This window comes from Xiphias gladius, chromosome 24 (genome assembly GCF_016859285.1).
Source record: "Xiphias gladius isolate SHS-SW01 ecotype Sanya breed wild chromosome 24, ASM1685928v1, whole genome shotgun sequence".
NCBI classification, from domain to species: domain Eukaryota; kingdom Metazoa; phylum Chordata; class Actinopteri; order Istiophoriformes; family Xiphiidae; genus Xiphias; species Xiphias gladius.
This window is the reverse complement of record NC_053423.1, coordinates 25361255-25377466: the sequence shown is the minus strand read 5'-3', so window position 1 is coordinate 25377466 and position 16212 is coordinate 25361255. Positions and strand designations below refer to the sequence as shown.

Below are 16212 nucleotides of genomic sequence, written 5' to 3'. Positions count from 1 at the left end.
CACACTTTCAAAGAATCATTCTGATGTTTCACCCCTTAACCACAATATGGCTACATGTTTATTTTGCCATCAGTTTCTACATTGATGCTCCATCTTACAGACTGCAAGATCCCCCTCCTTATCAATCTACTTTTTGCTTTTGGCTGAGTCCCTTTTCTTGTAGTAAATCAGGGCGGTGACAGAATTTCCGGCTCTATTAACACTCTCACCGACTACGCTGCCTTATGCAGCCGAAATGTAGTGAGCACGTATTTGGTAAAAATGGAGGTGACTTTTTGGCATTTGGGAAATTATGATGCCACAGACGTGTATTACTTTCTGCGACAACAGCCGGTAAAACTTGCCGTAACTACCAAAGAGACAAACCGCAGTTTGTACTACAGAAAAACCAGACAGCCAAGGAAAAAGAGCTACATCGAGTGAAAAGCTAGCCCCTGCTAGCCTCACCTAAAGCTAAAAATAATAATTCAGAACTTGCCTGAGAATCCTCATGTTTTTAAGTTTCCTTCAGCATCACAGTGATCCAGCGACGGTTGTCTGTACGTCCACGGCTACGCTGAGAACAGCAGCTGGTCACAGCTGGTTCAGCAGCTTTTAACGGGACAGTTTGACTGAATGTGAACAAATCCAGGGTTCAAAAGAGAAGAGCAGCACCGACCTGGAGCTGCCTTACAACAGACCATGTGATGAGCTTTTACAGGCTCTTTCTCTCCTGATGAAAAACTCAGAGACCCACTTTAAAATCCAAGGACGAGACTCCAGACGGGATTTAAATGACAGGAGGGGCAGCGGGTTCACAGAGACACAGGAGGTCACGGTGGCTGTGATTGTTCTATCGCGGTTTTTTGGTTGAACGCTTTTTGTTTTGGCTCCTGACAGGAATCTGTGCTGGAAAACTTGAAGCGCCAGTTTTATCAGGTAAAACACCACATTTACTTTCCATAAGAAAAGCTCAAGGTCGCAGACAGGGTACGGTGGCCAGCCGGGAAGAAGTTTCAGAGCAGGTAACCAGCAAAGACGCTATGTTACTGAGCTTTAAAAAGTGTTGTCTCAAAGTTCTGCAGCTGTTCGTGGCAGGTTCCTCTCATAGATTAATCCACCAGACCCTCATTTTCATGAAAGTGTACGCTCGGCAGCTGTTGTCTGACCTTGTGTGTGTGTGCGTGTTTCATACGAAAACATTAATTGTGATGAAGTGCCATATGGGCCACATTTCCTACTTTAGCTCGTAAAGTACACATTTTACCTCTCAGCCGGGTACGAGATGCTCTCACACTCAGACGATAGGATCTCCTCCGGCATATATTACAGGAGCACGGTGAGTAAACACAACAGAAACACTGCACCATTAACTATGTGTGACTCCAATGGGGACACTCACAGGATCTGACGAGGGTTTTACTTTTTGAAACTCGCCCGAGGGCTGTGCTTTATGACACTTGTTGCTGTGTTTCAGTGTCTGTGTTCCTGCATCCGTTAAAGTCTCAGCCCCGAGGGTTTGATCGTCTCTGACGAATTGTTTCAGTGCTGATGAGAGCGCTGACTTAAAGCTGCAGAAGTCGACGGGCGAAATGGCAGCGCTCATACATTTATTTATTTCATGCATTTCATTCTGTTCAGCCTTGGTGAGGCTGCACTGCTGCTGTTTAATATGTGATCTGTATATGTGCTGTAATCTACTGTTTACATCTGAGGGAGATCAGACGGCAGACTGGGATGTTACTGCTGCTTTTTTTTTCACACCAAACAGCCACAGCATCAAACAGTAACTTTATGGAAGGCAGGAGATATCAACTGTAAATGGCTGCAGGTTGTTTGGAGAGATGTTTAGAGAAAATACGTGACTTTAGTTTATTGCCACGTTGCCATACAACATTTGCATGTTTTAAAATTTGATGTCAGACAATATCAAGAGTTGTTACCTCACGTTTTCTCTAAAGATCAAAGCGTAATCACGCCCTCGATTTCTGCAAGGACCTTCCCATCCATTTATTTTCTTATGCTTCTCCAGGTCAAGGTTCGATGGCAGCAGGCAAAACAAGCCCAGACATCCAAGGTGTTCCCAGGCCTGATGGGTTATTCGGTATAATCTCTCCAATATGTTTTGGGTTTGCCCCAGGCTCTACTCCCAGTGGGACGTACCCAGAAAACCTGTACAGGACGGTATCAAGGAGCCAACTGAATCAGATGCCAAAACCACCTTAATTGGCTCCTTTTGAAGCTGAGGTGCAGTGGTTCTAGTCCTAACTCCTAATGGATTTCCAGGCTGCTTAGTCAGGGGGAACCCAGCCACCTTCAGAAGGAAACTCATTTTTCACAAGAACGCATGTATCCACAATCTCAATCCCCAAAGCTCATGTCTTTAGGTGAGGTTTGATAAACAGATCAACCATTAAAGTGAGAGATTCACCTTCAGGCTTTACTGCAGACACTGCACCCGTGCTCCTGCCGATCTCATGCTCCATTTTACCCTCACTTGGGAACTGCAGCCCGAGATATTGGAAGTCCTTCACTTGGGGCCGCAGCTGAATCCCACCCTGAGGGGAGCAGTCCATCGTGTGATGATGGCGCAGGCATGGCAACCAAGAAGAGCGAGCGACTGGCGCGGATGGCAATGACTGTCAGGAGTCGTTTGACGTGTTTCTAGCTCTGATGGATCAGCACCACGATGCAGTCGATGCTGCACTAAAGAGGCTGAAAAGCTAATATTGGCAAGCTAACACGCTCGCCATCAGTGCGTCGCCATGCACTTCTGTAACCAGACTGTTCAGAGAAGCCAGCTCCATTAAAATATCTTTTTTATCACGTGAAGAAACACACACAGAAAGCCCACGCTGTCTCCACAGAGGACAGACCGAGAGACAGCCATGCTAGCAGCTCTGTGAGGCTGTACTTTGACAGAGCGGTGGTTTCAGTTAAATGCTAACATCTGCGTGCTAAGATGTTCAAAGCCAAAATGCTAACACATTGATGTTAGCAGCTATAATGGTTACCATGTTTAGCACCCGAGTTTTTGCTGTTTAGCCCTGAACACAGAGTCCAGCTGAGGCAGATGGGAACGTCGGTAGTTCTGCAGGTGTCTGGTCATAAACCAAATTCAAATGTTGACCTGATGATGGCGCTAGAGGAAAAGTTAGAGGATCACCAAGCCAGCAGGATTCATCCTCTGGGAACCTCAGATGTATATTTAAAAATTCATGGCAATCCATCCAGTAGTTGAGCTATTTCACTCTGAACCAAAACGGTGGACGGACTGACCAACAACAGACCATCCCCAGAGCCGCACCAGTAGCGGGGCTAGAAATGCAACAGAGGACTGGGGGGTCGGTAGGAGGTAAATGTTGGGTGAGCCAGAACTGCAGGAGAGAGAGAACAGTGTTGGCACGATGACTGACCTGGGACACCAGCAGTGGACTCCAGGGCTAAAGGTGAGACCAGCCCCAGACAGGATGTACAAGTAGAAGTAAATGACTAAAGCTGAATGATCCTGTAAAGGCCTCAGCTTCAGAAGCGGTCCCAACCCTGACCTGGACCTCCGGCTCTGTGTGTTTTGGTTTTTAAAAAAGAGCAGCTGGTGGTCCTGGTTTTGCTCCTCTCAGTATTTCAGTGTAAACACGGACGAGCGTTTTGCAGAGAAACGGAGCGAAGATGCAGACATCACAGTTTAATCAGGCACACAGGAACGCTAACTCAAGCACAATCAGAAGCTTATTTCCCCAGACATCACCAGTCCTCATATCCTGTAATTTGTTGTTTTTCATAAACACTGAGGGGAGCAGCAGCAGGAGGAGGAGGAGGAGGAGGTCTGCAGAAGGACAAACAGACAGGAAGACACGAAGACAGACAGAGGGACGGAGAGGCTGCGGAGCACAGAGGGGATTTGGTATCTAATCGCAGCGCTGTATGTGAGGCGTCTCCGTCACTTTCCTTTTTCCACTTGGCTCTAATTATCCTGCGGAGAAACAGACTCAATTTGTCAGCTGGAAATTGAATTGAAGTTTGCTCGTGGAAATCATTTTAAATCCGTAAAGGGCAGACTGGACGAAGAGGCTTTTTACCGTTAGCGGCAGTAGTTTAAGTAGTTACACTCCCGCTACACTGCATGAATACTTGTCTTTACAGTGTGTTGTTTTTTATAATTACGTGAAATCAGCGCACTACGTTCTGTCGGTCTGTGCCGTTACACTTTACAAGAAAAACAACGATTTTCTACAGCTTCAACACTTGAAGTCGCTGAAAACTAGAACAAATCCAGTCCCATGTCCTGTCTCGTACTGAGCGATGTATGAATGTAGCGCTGCAACAGTTAGATGGTTGATTGATGGTTGGCAGAAGAATTTATCAGCCACTATCTTGATATTTGATTCATCGCTCAAAACGCCAAACGCTCTCCGGTTCAAGTTTCTCCGGTTTCTCACCACACGCATAAGACCCACAGCTCTGGTGAGCTCGCGTCCTTCTAACCCACCTTTTCAAACTTGTCGTCTTCAGACCCGACCGACGCTGACCAGGCGGGAGAAGGGAGAGATTGAATGGAAAGTCTAGATGCCGGCGGTGGTGGAGCAGAGCCGGCGAGGGGTTGACGGAAACCTTTGGACCAGTGTCCCTGGACATCGCGGAGGTCATGGTGGTGACGGGGAGGAGGTGGGTTACGCTAAAGTCGCTCTGAAAGACAGACGGGCAGCAGGTCCAGTGAGCGATTGGCTGCGGAAACCCGGGCAGAAAGCTCATTGGTCAGATGTGGTGACGTGGGGATTGTGAACGGAGGCATGTGACAGCGTGGGAAGGCGGAAGTGCCAGGATCATAAAGCCGGCGTTCACCCGTAGAGGAACAGATCTTCATCACCTGAGGACAGTTATCAGACATCACTCGGCTCCAGAGGCTTCAGACTGCCATTTTCACACAGGCAGTCGTACTCCCCAGCACCTGGAAACACCTGGAGACACCTGGAAACACCTGGAAACACCTGGAGACACCTGGAAACCCCTGGAAACACCCGGAAACACCTGGAAACACCCGGAAACACCTGGAAACCCCTGGAAACACCCGGAAACACCTGGAAACACCTGGAAACACCTGGAGACACCTGGAAACACCTGGAAACAGCCGGAAACACCTGGAGCCACCTGGAAACACCTGGAAACAGCCGGAAACACCTGGAAACACCTGGAGACACCTGGAAACACCTGGAAACACCCGGAAACACCTGGAAACAGCCGGAAACACCTGGAGACACCTGGAAACACCCGGAAACACCTGGAAACACCTGGAAACACCCGGAAACACCAGGAAACACCTGGAAACACCTGGAGACACCTGGAAACACCCGGAAACACCTGGAAACACCTGGAAACACCCGGAAACACCAGGAAACACCTGGAAACACCTGGAGACACCTGGAAACACCCGGAAACACCAGGAAACGCACGATGAGGTGGGAAATGGGCAGTTGTCCCTGTGGCGGGACTCAGTATTAACCTACGTCGTGTCCACTTTGTTGAGCTGATGTCTGTAGAAATGCAGATGCTGCGTGTTGCATTGTGATTATCATTGTGTCATTTTCAGTCGTGTAAACAAACAAATCTCTACATTTATTTTAACTGTTTTTTCACTTTCAGCCATGACATCGGTCTTTGATCTTATAATGACTGTAGCTAGTCACAAAGCTGTAAGTTATCATCAGTTTAGCTGATAACAGACATAAGATTTCTTTTTTTTAAATTCTTTAGCAGGTATAGTTGATTTGTTAAAGTGAGACAGATCACAAGGAAGGGACGTGACGTGGGAAGGTCATCAACACTTCCCACCGTACGAAGAAAGAAAAACATTCCTTTCGTTTCCCACTTTGTTCCTTTCGTTTACCTTTCGCTCTCTCAGCTTTTGGGATTTTATATCTGCGTGTATGTCTTTAAAGCTCATGTTGTGAAGAACATACTTCAGGGTTTAATATTGTTTCCATAAGAAAAAGAAAAGATCATTATGGTGAAAACAAACGACCAATGAGCTACTCATCTGTTACGTGTTTAAAAGGTTTATTCAGTCATTTATTGATCCAGGCACGTTTAGAAAAAACCCTTAAATTTAATACAGGGACTTTAAATTGGAGAGGGGCGGGGTCGGATGTATGCCCCGCCCTCTGATTGGCTGCGGGGTCTCTAATGATGAGGAGGAGGGCGTGGCCTGGAACCGGAACCGCTGGGCTGCCGAGAGACGCCTCAGTGTGTCGTTAGCACCCGGACTGGACGCACCGTCCCCGCCGTCCCCCCTTCTCTCCCCGGCTCTGTCTCTCGGTGGATTTACACCTGAACCGGCTCGCGGCTGGACGAGGAGATTTTCCCGCCGGTTTGGTCCCGTGTTTTGGAAATAAGCGGAGCCGTTGTGGATTAATGTGCCCGTGAGTGTCGAGGCTGGACGGAGACGGAGCGGGTCCGGCTCCCGTCCCGGCTCCCGTCTGTCTTCTGTCTTTGTGGAGATGTGGACGCAGAAAGGTGAGTTTCTTCTTCTTCTTCTTCTTCTGGCGTTTTCCTGCAGGCAACCCCTTCTCCTCTCTCCCCGTGAGCGGGTCCGCTCCCGTCCCGGCTCCCCTCTCTCTCTTCTCTTGTGGGAGATGTGACGCAAGAAAGGTGAGTCTTCTTCTTCTTCTTCTGGCGTTTTCCTGCAGGCAACCCCGCGATTCTTCTCCTCCCGTGACTGTCTGTGCGTGTGCGCGCATTCCCGGTACTTGCGTGTTCGGGGTGTGTGTGTGTGTGTGCGCGCGGGTGCGTGCGTGTGTGTGCGGACGCGCGCGCGTGTGTGCATGATCACGCGTGAGGAACGAGGACGCACCAGGTCGGATGTGTGTGTGTGTTGGGGGTGAAACGCGCGCCTGTGCGTGCCCTCCCTGAGCGTGCGTGTGTTTGGCGGCTTTGACGGACGCCTGTCAATCACCCGTCGGTTGGCGCGCGCAGCAGCGGCCGGACCCGGTGTCTCTGAAGCCTCGTTAACTCCGGCCACCTTCCTCCCCGTCATCCTCTCCGCATCCTGATGCTTTAACTTCCAGCTTCGTGCTGACGGACCCTCCGGACCCCGCAGGACCGAGACTCGCTGGCGGCGGGCGGGTGCCTCTGCCGCTCCTCGCGCACAGAGAACACCTTCACGTGTCACTGTGGAAACGTCGCGCTCTGACGCCGCGAGCCGCAGGAAGGAGGCGTCCTCCTACCTGGAGCCGGTGTCTTTGTCTCATCTCCGCTTTAAGGGTTAACACCGGGGAGAGGGAGAGAGACCGGTATGTAGGGGGCTGACAACAGAGCTGTCTCGATCCGGACCCAGGTCCGGTCGCGGTAACATCCACCATCCGTGTCTCGGGTTCAGGCTCCAGTTTTGGAACAGAACGCAGTGGGGAGATCCGCACAGAAGGGCTGCAACTACTCCCCGGTTTCCTTCCGTGTCGTAAACGATCAGTCCTTTTGTTTTTAACATTTGACAACATGTCCCAGAAGTCCGAGGTGAGATCTTCAGATTGGGGCTTTTATCTGGACCGAAGCGTTCAGTTCTCTGTCCCGTGTGACCAGCAGATTACCTGCGGTTCTGCAGGAAAACCGGTTTAACCAAATAATTGATCATTAAAAGCCGATTGAGTCCCTGTCAACTGACGTGGAGTGATGGATTCATGGTTTCGGCTGTAGCTCTGATGGAAGAACAAATCTATGGCTCCAGCTTCTCAGTTGGAGAGATTTGCTGGGTTTTTTTGTGATGGTAAACTGAATGTTCTTCGGGTTTGGTCTGTTTGACTGCGTCAGCTTGTGTCATTTGAGGCTGTAGTCAAACGTTAAACCTCCAGGTTTCTCTAAACCTGTAGGAAACGTAAGCTCTGCCGGTGACAGGCAACCATCCAGAGAGACGGTTAATCAGGTTAAAGGTCGGCCGGTACCCGACGATGACCTGCAGTGAGATGGGGAACTGGACTCAGTTCTAGTCATGTGGGCCACGTTTTTTTGAACCCAAATGGACGACAACAATTTAGTGTCTGTGTTGGATAAGAACAATACAAGATGTGCAGATTAGAACTAAAAGGATTTTCTTTGAGTTCGCATCAGAAAAAAGTGGTAAATGGCACATCAGACCTTCCCTAGTTTTACAGTGCAAGTCCTCGGGCTAAAACCACCACCTTGGCTTTTATTGGGGTCGTCTGAGCAGATAAGACCCTCTGATGAGACTCCGATCGGGGATTTGAGGGTAGAATTCTCAGAGTAAACAACCTAAGTGGTCTGTAAGTGGCTTTCATTGGCCTCTCATTAAGCAGGCCACGGCGTAGCTGCAGAAGTTTGAGCAGGTAATTTGTGTTGCTGCAGGAAGAGCGAGAGCGGTCTGCCGCTGGTTTATGTCTTCGTCACCGGTCTGAAATAAAGCGAAACGCAGCTGTCACTTCGGGAAGGACGCCGTTCTACCAGTTAGCCGCCAATTACGAGCAGGATATTGAATTATTAACGTCGACACTGATGCCTTTTGGCACCAGAGTCACAGTGAAGCCGCAGGACTGAGTCAGCAGGCTCGGTCCTGCAGCTGCACCTCGGAGACCGGGCTTAGTTCGACCACAAGTGAGTTAAACTGGCCGAATTCACGTAGACACCGAGAGAAAAGCACGTAGGTTGGACTCACATGGAAAATGGATTTTACAGTCTGTATGATCTGTTTTTAAAGCCTGACATAAATGTTTACGAGCTGCTGGTTCCAGCTGAGGGCGAGTTATGAGCTTGGAATGCACAGTGATAGTCCTCATGTGAAAACATCTCACGGAATCATAAAGGTTGTCAAATGCTCTGACTCACATTCAGCTGATGCTGGACCCAGTGTTTGTGGTCATTTTCTTTAGACTTGTCTCAAAGCAGGTTCGGGGATGGCGTCGGATGTCGGTGCTGCAGTTAAAAACATGACATACTCTGTGTCTGCTCTTTCATATGAAGGTTACACATGCGGGGCCGCGACTGACAGGGGATTAATCTATCGGCTCTTTTTGGAGAAATTCACCGATCATTTGGTCTTTGAAATGTCAGGAAACAGTGAAAAACAGTTTCCTAGGGGACGTCTTCAGATGCCTTTTTATCCAAACTTTCCAAAACTATTTTAGAATTAACGAATCATCAGACAGTTCCTCTGATTAACTGTTCGGCTGATCGAAGAATCATTTCAGCTATAAAAAACGTTCAGTGCCGGTTCTGTAGTCCGGAAGCATCAGGAGTGACTTTGGATTCTGTCGCCAAAATCTTGTTTGTAGATTTAAACTGATGACGATCTGGTTTAATTTAGATCTGCGACAATTAGTCGGCAGAAGAATTGATTGGCAACTATTTTGATCACCGGCTGATCATTTTAGTCATTTTTCTTTTAAAGCAAAGAAATTTCATACGTTTGCTCTTTGCAGTTTCTCAAAAGTGAAGATTGAATTTTTTTTCTTTGTTGCACATGACGGCAAACTGCATCTCTTTGGGTTTTGGGCTGTTAGTTGGACAGAACAAGAGGTGAGGACGTCGACTTCGGCTCTGGTAAAATTTTAACAGCCGTTTTTCACAGTTTTTGATGTTTTATAGACAAAGATAATCGGCAGAGGAGACGGTTGGCGCCTCACTTTAGCATAGCAGTGCTTCTTTTAACCAGGATGACGGCGTTCCACTAACCCGAACAAAGGTGTTTTCAACCCAAACCATGAAACGTTCCTACCAAGCGTCGGGGCACCAGATCAGAAATTTCCCTGGACTGGTTTGAAAGGCAACGAGAAACAACAGATTTTCTCATTTAGTTCGAAAGACATGTTGGACAATGTCCCTGTGCACAAAGCGGCTCCATAAAGAAATGCTTGTCCCGGTTTGCCGTGGAAGAACTTAGCTGCCCAGCACGGAGCCCTGACCTCAACCCCACCCAGCACCCAGCACCTCCGGGATGAACTGGACCACCGACTGAGAGCCAGACCTGATCACCAGCATCGCTGGCACACCTCAGGCGTACGTTTGGTCCTGGTTGGTCGTTGCAGAGAAGTCTGGTTTGGGATGGCGACAAACGTGGTCTGAGGTTAGCGTTAACAGAAAGACCAACCAATGGTATAAGAGATCTTGACACAACACCAGTGCGCTGAGAGCATATTAACCGCACGACAGCCAAGAGTTCATTTTTTGTTGTTCCGCTAAGTCACAAAACAAAGTTCATTTCGGCTGAGTAATTCTCCCAGCCACAGGTGACAGTGGCTGGTGTAGACAGTCACTTGCTACAGCTTGTTGAGACGTCATGATCAAAACGACTGGTCTTGCAGTTTAGAATTTTCCGTTTTGATTTTAATAGAAGACCCACGAATGACTTCCTCCATTGAGTGGGAGCAGATCCCTGCAGCAGGTTCAGTGTCTGGTGGAGAGACTGAAACCAGACGAGCGGAGGCTGTCGGAGCAGCACATTGATGAACTTTTACTAAACACTAACTGTGTCATTGAGTACATCTCCATTCGAGCGGCCTTAATGGCATGACACACACACTGTATATGGACACACAAGCCGCCACCCCTACTGGTGTAGTTACTCCTCTGGGTTTCTCTGTTTCTTCCTGTAGGGTCACGACTCGGAGGTTAAAGTTCACCTGTTTTTTTTCTTTGTGTTAATCGCAGAATATAAACCAGGCTTACCACCAAAACCTCCGTTTTCCAAGCACCCCCCCCTTCTTCATCCCCCTCCGGTCTAGACCGGGCCTTCTATTGTTCGCTCTGACCGTGTGTGAAGGTGCTACGATCGAAAATGTCTCTTTGTGCTGTTTGGACCCCGCTCCGAACGCGCACCTGCCTCCCAAACGCGTCGCCGGACCAGCCGGTCGCCCAGCTGGCCGCTCTCCGCTGCCTGTCCATTGTGCGCGCTAACCTTGGGGTGCGTTTGGACACAATGACCTGCGAGTCCCCGGTGGGCGGGCCGATGGCGAGGAAGAGGAAGCGGAGAGAATAATGTTATTCCAGCGCAGGAAGATTAGCCGCGTTGCTGTGAAAGCCTCCAAACTGCCGCATGTCATCAGCTATTATGTTCTCTGTGCAAATCTGTGCCGCGGGACTCGCCTTTTCTTCTAATCCTCTGTGTGTGTGTGTGTGTGTGTGTGTGTGTGTGTGTGTGTGTGTGTGATGGTGTGGCCAAGCTCCTGACTGCAGGAATCTGTGGAAATTAGACTTCATCATTGTCGCCACTGGCAAATAATAATAATAGTAATGTTTGTGTGGGGGGGGGGTTCGTCTTGTCTCCTAGCAGGAAGTGAGAAAAGGAAGGGGGAGAGGCTAAGATGGGTAGAGACAGGCTGGACCTAACAACTTTCTTTCACATGTGAACCGAGACGAGGACAGTATACGTTGTGAGCGTGCTGACAAACACCAGCCGCTCTGGACAAAAGCAAAGTGCAGTTTCCAGGCGGCTCAGCTGGTACGAGCAGTTTTCAGGTGATTTACCAGACTTGTTGTAGAGTTTCGATCTGCCACACATTTGGGGATTTATTCCAGTTGCTTGATCCTTTTTTTCCCCACATCTCGCAGGCGTAGTTGTAACTTGTGAGCCTGTCACGTGGTCACGTGGTCACGTGTGGCTGTCCCAGGGTCAGTTCTGGTAACGCTTAGAGATTAAATGTCCTTGTCTGAGAATAACCAATGATAAATAATTATTACAGCATAATGAATAATGTTGCATCTCCATTTCTTATTTCGTGGGCTGTCTGGGATCTTTCTGGTAAAGCATATATAATAATAGTTAAAACAACAGCAAAAGCAAAAATAACGCAGCATTCAGATGCTGATTTGGACCCCGGTTACCATGGCAACGGCAGAGGCTTCGAAGCTTCGAGGCGTTCGGGTCAGCCCTGAAACGCAGTCACGCATTTCTTTTGCTCTGCATCTCGGGATTAAAATAAATAGACAAACTTTATTTGAAAAAACTGCCTTCGGGTCTACGGAAGATTTAGAGAAGAGAGCAAATCCGAGAAAGGAATGCCGTGAAATACAACCCGCACTGTGATATGGATTTCCTTTTTATGTCCTTCCACGCACGGGAGGCACTCGGAGGCCACATTCAAAATGTGTTGGATTCCAACGGTCTCCCCTTCATGCTTCTCAGGTTGTGTGTTGTTGTGCTGTGTATGAACGCTATGAATAAATATTTCACGTGACCCGCTCTTAGCTGCCCTGTGCGGCCACTGGCCAGATCTCTGTTGTGAGAGAGGCCATGTATCTCAAGAGACTCTGTGGTTAACCAAAGTTTAGAGGAAAATAAATGTCGGAGTCAGCCTGGATCCGCTGGTTTGGGGCGAGAACGTCCCATCGCTTTGACTATCAAACACCGCCTCTCTGTTGTCTTGACGGGGAACTATAAAACCCTAGGGTGGAGGACGGCCGCTGTAGCTTGTAACTGTCAGCAGTCGCAATCACTCAGTTCTTCGTTCTAATGATTCTTTTCATTATTGATTCAGCTCTAGATTTTTTCTTTTTTTTTTCGATCAATTAATCGTTTGGTCGTTAAATGGTCAGAAAACACTGAAAAATGTTCTCCCCAGTTTCTCAAAAGTAATGTCATCAGTCAAAACCCCACAGATATCCAGTTTACTGCCAAATAAAAACCGAGACCAGTGACACTTTGACATTTTTTCTTGTTAAATCACTTGAAACAATTAATCAGTTATTAAAAATGTCAATAATAACAATACCACACTAAATGTTTTAGCACTACAATGGATTGTGCTATAATTTAAGAAACGAGTGCAACAAAAAGCGTCCAAATTTCCTGCAACACACATCGTAATCCACCTTTCCACCGTTAATTATTAGTGATTAATTGATGCTAATTGTTTGGTGGGCTCTGGGGACTTTTGAAGCCTACGGCGTGGGAGTGTTTGGAATCTAAAAGTCAGATTTTTGGTGGAATATCCCTTTAAACAATGTCCCCGAGTGCGTGACCAAGCTCCGCTCAGTGACAGATGTTTTTAAAGATGGCCCCGGTGCGGGTTTGATGGTCTGCGCTGCAGCAGCCAGCCCCGGCCTGGGCCTGGGCCCGGTCCTGGGGACGAGACCTGGAGTCCAAACGGCTGATCTACTCGCCCCGAAAATACCGCTCCTGGCCTGAGGTCTGCCAGGAAGGGCCGTTAACAGAGCTCGAAATCTCCGCACCTGTTGAGTCAGCGGTGGGCTGGGCATCGGTAAACGACACCCGCGAACCGTCTCATTTTCTCTGATGGTCTCCAGCGCTTGACTGTCATCCCGGTAATCATTGTCAAAGAGTTTAATAATGTCCCTTGGTGTGTTTGCTTCACATTTAGAGCTGTGTGAGCATGATGAGCTGGCTGCTAGTGTTATAAGTGAACCCATCCATGTCATAACCCTCCACAGAGCCTGGAAGGTTACGTAACACAGCAAGTGAGGAGAGTTCCCTTCCCCGAGTTTATCCCCGAGGCGCAGCTCCTCCTTGGGCGCAGTGCGGTTTCAGGATGGCGCCGCCGCCCTCAGGACTAAAGTCGGGGCCTCCTGTGCACACGAAACGCCAGGGACGGCACGAAAGATTGTAACATGGCCGCAAGATTTGCAGAAGGGACTTCTGGTGCAGCCAGAGGAGAAAGAAGTCTGAGAACGATCAAGCGGCACGGCATGAAGAACGACCGTTTATTGAGAGATCGACGTTAATGTCGGTCGTTGTTATAAAGGAGATTTAAATAAGATGAGTATTAAAATAACTAAAAACGGCAAATCACACACATGCATGTAGACAACAGCCTCCGAATACACACCAGAGCTCTGATCCTGTTTATGGGACCAGACTCGAGTGAGATGAAGTGGATTTCAACAAGATTATAACAATGACTATATGGGGCGCGCCCGTGTGTGTGTGTGTGTTTGAGAGACTTTGCAATCTCTTTGTGTGACTCGCCGCCAGACACACACACAGTTAATTAGCTAACAGGTAATTAGGGTGTGTGTGTGTGTGTGTGTGCGTGTTGCATCCCCGGGGCTTTGTCACACACTCTCACTCCTTACTTCCCGGTGCAGCGTCTCCTTCCCGTCTCTCGTTTCTTTCCCTCTGCGCCGTCGTGTCTCTCGCTGCTGCTGGACATCGCAGCAGTGAGATGTGGACAGTAGACGTTAGACTGAAGCAGCTGAACTTCTCCAAAGCACAAGTTAGAAGGGAGGTTTTGACCTACAGCCGTCCCACGTTTGTTCTGAGAAGTTCAGCGGAAAAACTGTTTGGCCAAAAGTATGTGGACACCCCTGTCCATTGGTGTACTTTTGGTCTGGGTCTGTTATTCCACGGTTCTGGCCTGAAGGGAGGGAGAACTTAATGCTGCAACATAGGATCGTGGTTTGGACGACAGTGTTCTCTCAGCGTGACAGTGTCCCCGTGCAGAAAATCAGCTCCATAAAGAAATGGGCTTCTCGGTTTAGTGTCTCCCAGAGTCCCTCAGGTCAGGATTAACATAGTGTACCTATGCCAACATATGTACAACATATGGCCAAAAGTATATGGACAGCCCTCGTCAACACTTTGGGGTAGTCTGTTTCCATGTCCGTGATGAAACGGTCGCCTGTCCTGCAGGGCCCTGACCTCTTCCCCGTCCACCGCGAGCCGGACCTCATCACCAGCGTCGGCTGGACCCGACCGACGGGGGCAGATCCCCGCAGCAGGTTCAGTGTCCGGTGGAAAGACTGAAACCAGACGAGCGCGGCCGTGGACTCCGTGTCACTGTCACATGTTCTGCTATCACATACAGAGGGAATGATCACATGTGGGGGTTTTATATATAGTGTTCATAACACAGTGTCCCTTTATGTCTCTCACCCTCGTTCACCCCCCCACTCATCCTTTAGCTTCATTAGCACTGAGAAACAGACGGTGTAGTTTTGCTGATGTTAAAAAATCCAGCAAGTTGCATCAGGCTGAACACACACACACACACACACACACACACACACACACACACACACAGAGACAGTGATGAGGTTATGTCGGGAAAACCAGAGCATCCTGATACACACAGTTTTTACTTTGTGTGTGTGCGTGTGATGTTATTGTAGTGCTCAGTGATAGAAAACAAGGGAATCAAGGCGACAGGAAGTTCTCAGACCTTTAATCTGTATGTGTGTGCGTCTGTGCGTCTGTGTGTGTGTGTGTGTGTGTGTGTGTGTGTGTGTGTGTGTGTGTGTGTGTGTGTGTGTGTGTGTACTTGTATGGCTATACACTGTGAGGACCAGTTTGAGTTTTAGACCATTGGAGTGAGGACATTTTGACAAAGTGAGGACATTTTGTCTCGTCCTCACACCTTCAAATGGTTGTTTGAGGGTCAAGACCTGGATTCAGGGTTCAGGTCAGAATCAGGTTTAGGTCAGGGTCAGGGTCAGGGCCTAGGGAATGCAATATGTCAATGAGTGTCCTCATAAAGATAGTACAAACGTGTGTGCGCTGAAGGGCGCTGCACTGTGTTGAATCACAGGTACCTGTGGGGATGAGTGCATTTTATTTTCCACTCTTCTCCTCCTCCTCTACTTTCCTTCTGTTCTCTCCATCCTCTCTCTTCTTGACACTTTTGGGCAAAATTCAGTGCAACTGTGATGCAACATGATGAAAACAGTGGAGGTTGCACAAAAAGGCAGGAGAGGATCTGGGTCAAAAGAGGAAAAAATGAGTTGAACTTATTTGAAATTAAAAGTATGGAAATGGGAATTGTAGTTGTCTAATGCCGAGACAACATTAGTAGTTGTCTCTCTGCTCGCTGTGGTAGCGACGTATTTCAGTCAGGACTGCAGGGTTTCTGGGGCTGGGTGTGAAATGCAAACAATCTGACGCTCAGACCTGTAGACCGGGGATGTCAGACCTCTATAGTGCGGGACGGTGACGGTGACGCGCTCAGTGAATTAACCCAAACCTTAACCAGAGTGTTGTCACGTCATAAAACAGAGGTATCGTTCCACCAGTGCGTCGTGACAGTTTTGAAGGCACTGACGGCGATGGTGGTTCTGCTGATAGGGGGTCAGATCCCCCAACGCGTCTACGTGTCGTTTTAGAGTCCGTGGACAAACTATGTACTTTGTGGTTTGACCTCTTGTGTTCCCGAATGGCAGAAAAGATGAGCTTCACTTTTAATCATCACGGACCGCCTCCACTGGCCGAGTCCCGGGACGTCCCACGGACCGCCTCCACTGGCCGAGTCCCGGTACGTCCCACGGACCGGCTCCACTGGGCTC

At 48.7% G+C, this 16212-nt stretch overlaps 1 protein-coding gene across 4 annotated transcripts in view; it reads left to right on the top strand.

Annotated features, from left to right (window-relative positions):
* The first annotated feature begins 6237 nt into the window (after positions 1-6237).
* LOC120786599 (semaphorin-6D-like) overlaps positions 6238-16212 on the top strand; it is a 163937-nt gene continuing 153962 nt past the window's right edge. For all 4 annotated transcript variants that reach the window (XM_040122119.1, XM_040122118.1, XM_040122120.1 and 1 more), the window contains exon 1: positions 6238-6489. The gene's annotated coding sequence lies outside the window, so the exon portion shown is untranslated. The remainder of the gene's footprint in view (positions 6490-16212) is intronic.